This window comes from Caloenas nicobarica, chromosome Z (assembly GCF_036013445.1).
Source record: "Caloenas nicobarica isolate bCalNic1 chromosome Z, bCalNic1.hap1, whole genome shotgun sequence".
In the NCBI taxonomy this organism is placed as follows: domain Eukaryota; kingdom Metazoa; phylum Chordata; class Aves; order Columbiformes; family Columbidae; genus Caloenas; species Caloenas nicobarica.
Window position 1 is genome coordinate 102718971 of NC_088284.1, and position 4607 is coordinate 102723577.

Genomic DNA, 4607 nt, shown 5'->3' on the forward strand with positions numbered 1-4607 from the left:
TCGTCTCTTTCTCAACCTGTGAGTTTTCTCATTTTTAGTCTTTTGAGTCTCTCTCCAATCCCACCGGGGGAGTGAGTGAGCGGCTGCGTGGTGCTTAGTTGCCAGCTGGAGTTAAACCACGGCACTGCTCCAAACAACAATTAATGCCAATTATTTTACATAGCGCCATGGACTGCTACAGATTTTTTCAATTTTCCACTCAGCTTCTCTGATGGTAGTAAATGTTACACTTTGAAGATTGCTCGATTGTGGGATCAAGGTCCGAGTTCTGATATGCAGTGAAGGCTGGATCCAAGGCGTGATTCCAGAAAGGACCAATTTCTTTGCTTTAACTGATGCCTGGTCTAAACTTCTCAAGGTTGAAGAAGGACCAACGCCATCTGAAAATTTTCTGAATATTTACTTTTTTTTCAATAAAATTAATTTCGTTGTTACGGTTAATGGAAAGGAACTTCTGGGCTTTTTGAACATTTACAAATGCTATGTTTCCATTTTGCCAATGAAATTGAAGATATCTTCATTTTTTTATCAACTTTTTAGAGAAGAGAAGAAAAACTGTTTTCGTGGTTTGCTGAAGATGGATTCTGTGAATTCCTTTTCACGACGGTTAGTGGTTGCTGACACTTTACAGCCATTAGCTCTGCCCTGATCTACTGTTGCCTCCTCTAAGTCTGCCAGACTTACACAAGGATCAGAAGAAAATACTTCAGACAATGTCTTATGCAGCAGGGCCTTTGAACTAAACACTTACTCCCTAATCCTCATATTGCTTGCTAAATTTCACCCTCAGTCACTAAAATAGCAGAAAATCTTGCTTCAGAAAGTTTTTTTAATCAAACGAAATGATAGACCCATTTTTTTATTCTTGTGGCTAAAGTCCAAAAACACACACTCTGTCAATGGTGTTGAATTTAGCATTTTTGTGATAAAGCTCTTTGAGCTTCTATTCAAATAAACATGTACAGCTTTAAATGAATAAATCATGCAAATACATGTTAATGTATACATAAATTAACACAACATAATAAGGAAAACGAAGAAACAAGATTACAAATTTTCTGCACCTCCAAAATATGAGAGTGATATTTGCTTTAGAAAGAACAAACTCATTTAGAGGAAAAGCTTATATAGATCCAAACAAACCCGAATCACCAATGAAAGCTAATTTTATGTTCAGCAAAGGAAGATGTGTTTCCCAGTACAATAGACAAAATCCAATTAAATTAGGCAAACGTAAATATATAGAAACAAAATTTAATTTAGTAAAGAAAGTCTCGGAGTTGAATTCTGTTGTCCATTCCATGTTCATAACCTTCATGAAATGAGTTAGAAATTATAGGGAACAGTATTCAATGCCTATGAAGAATGGGGATATTTGACAGGAGAATGTGCCTCAAAGGCTCAAGTTTTCAGGTAGACTTTTCATGCAAAGTGTGTATTTCCTTTTCCCTGTTGCACTATTTCCGTTTCTCTCTTTCAACCTTGAATGTTTTAAATTAAGAAAAAAAATTTGCATTTGGGGAATACCGCTCAAAAGTCATGATCTCAACATGCATCCTTCATACATATGCCCTGTGCACCTGGATGAATTTTTCAAAGCACTCCCCCTTTGTCTAACTCTCTTCCCACTGAAGTAAAGGATATGTGTCAGCAGATGCAGAATTATTCATTCCTGGGTGCTTTTGAAAATCCTGCAAAATCCTGCCCTGTGCTTTCTGTTACCACCCTTATCAACAAGATGTTGTTACTACGAGGGTTGTAAATCTGCAGTGTGTGAGGTTACAAAGAGCTTCTCTCATTGTCTAACAGCCACAGACAGTAGTTTTCTAAGGTAAACCCAAACCGCAGTTATTCTGCCAAGTTTTAAAGAAAAACATCTCCTGATAGATAGTCTATAATGCTGCTTACTACCATATATTCGGGGGCTAGTTTATCAGTATCAAACATATTTTGACAAATGACATTCAGTTAGCAAAGACCAGGTTTCTGCTCAGTTCTGCTTTCTCTTCACAAAAATCAAACTGTGTAATAAAGACACCTCACAGCTCAGAAATGTTCAACAGAAACATTTGCTTAAATCAGCTGCCTTTCATCCTGAACAACCTTCTTGAGAGGAGCAGAAAATTCAACTTAAGACTCCTTGGTAGTCATCTGAAGATGGAAGGTTTTATCATACGCAAGCAGAGTACAAAGTCAGGACACATATCTGACGCACCTCATCTGTCTAATGCATTTCCCAGACCCTTATCACCGCACCTGGATGCCACAACCGACTCAGTTTAATACTCAGTTTTGATACATGGACTCATAACATGGTTCTCCACATTACCACTTTAAATATCTGCTTACTTATCTGGAATGACAGCGCCGTTAGAACCAATTCATTCTTCACAGTGTCCTGGACCTTGGCCCTTTACTGAAGTTAGAGAGAAGCAGAGCACATTTTGGTTTGCAGCAGTCTCATGCACACCACTACGCTGCCCTTGCTGATATTTCAGGCTTTACATAGATACATATTGTTATCTTAGGATTCAGTTCAACATCCAAATATACTTAGTGGTAAAGTTCTCACTATATGAAATGCCAGTTGTTCAGATTCTGGTCTCTTCTTTTCAGAGAGTGGTTAAAAAATAAGCACAGACAAGAACATCGTACTGCTCTGTCCTCCAAATCACCCAGCTTCCAACCATGTCCAAGGCTAATATTGACATGTCAGAAATGTTAAGATATATTTCTCCTTCAGTACCAAGAATATGCGATTTCCTGACAGACGTCAGTACTGAACTGTCAACAAAAATATCAGTACAATAAAGCTGCAAAGTTAACAACCCATTCTGTGATTTCTAGGGATGTCAGTAGTTATTATAAATGACTTTCCAGTTAATTACCTGTTTTGAAAATTAAGGAGATTGGGGGTTCACAGCTGCTCCAATAAGTAGCTTCAGTGCCCGCCTCATCCCATTGAGTATGATAAATAATATATTCTCTACCCCCCAGACTGCCAGACAGTGACTGTGTCCAACTCCTCAGAGAGCACACTTTGTCTGCCATGTGTTAGAGGCAACATTTATGACAAAAGTAGAAATTAGATGGTGGTTAATCTTGCTTCTCTGTGTCTCATGTGGGGCACAAGCACAGTTGTAGTGTGGCTTGCTGGATGACAGTCAGAAAAAATGATCTCAGCAAATTGCGTGTACATCAGGATACAGCACAGGGAATGGGCTTAGGAAATTATTTTGGGTGAACTGGGCAATGAGGTAGTCTCTTAAAAGAGAAACAAGGTGACGGAAGAGCAAATTTTATTTCCCATTAAAAAAAAAGCAAGCTTTACATTACAGTTAGATCAGCATTACATTATAGAAGAAGAATGAAATCATACTGCTCTGGGGTTTTTAATTTGCTTCTTATTGCTGCTTAGGCTATTTAGCTTGCAGATCATAATAAACTCTGTTATAATGACAGCACCAAAAGATGGATCCAGTTTATAAACATACTACTCAAGTAATAACAGTAAGTTCTGCATTGTAGTTCCTGTGAAATGCAAAAGGAATTATTCTCATTTCACTTACAAAGGTATAAATAGTGTAAATTCAATAGTCACAGAAGACTGCCGAATTCAGGCAAGTGAGATCAGAACTGGACTTACATGCAGCTGTCATCACACCATTACATCACAGAACATAAATCAAAGTTTTGCCTGAAGAGAAACTCTGAGGTAGCCCTCAGTAAGACTTATCTGCTTCTAAATGACATTTGATTCAGCTCACAAAGTAACTTAAAGTCAAGACCCAGCTGTGATTTCCCTCCGAACACTTTTTGAAGTATATAATTATAGCAGGAAGATCATAAGATGTAGCATGAGTTGAGAGAATCATATTATAGTTTTATAAAGAAACTTGCTGGCTATAGTTACAGATTCCTTATATCAAAGCGCAAGGAGATGTAATACTGGTACCCCTTCATTCCTCAGCATCTCCTGTCTAATACACCTCGTGCCAAAAAGCAGTACCATTCATGCCTAGTGATTCCATTTGTCATTTAGATTCCTGCTTCCAACAAAACCCAGTGTTTGTATCAAGGAATTAGGAGCTGTGGCTACATTTCATATTAGAACTGTTCAAACTGTTATGTTTCTGCCCATGGTTGTGGCATTTTACTCAAGCAAATAAACACATTGATGGATCTGAACAGCACAAGGAGCATTCTGGGCAAAACACATTCTGTGTAAGACTGAATTAAATATACAATAATGTATGGGCCGAGAGGTGTTAACTTCTCTTGGAGTTTCTGAGAACTCCTGGGAATTCTTCCAGAAGCAGGAGAATCCTCACTTTACTTTGATAAATCTTTTAATTTCCTCACCAATTTTTAATGAAATGCAGGAACTTTAACTCCTAAAAGTTGGTAACAGCTGGCATCCTTTTGCTTTCACGCTTCGCATCTTTTCTTTCTTAAGAGCCTTGTCAATCTTGTTTCGACCCTTCAACTGTGTATTTCCTTCTGTCTGTCGATGCGGTGGCTGGTTTACCACCACAGAATGGTCATATGAGAGATCACTTGCCATATAGTAAGCTTGAAAACCTAACACTCCTTTCCTGTTCTGTACA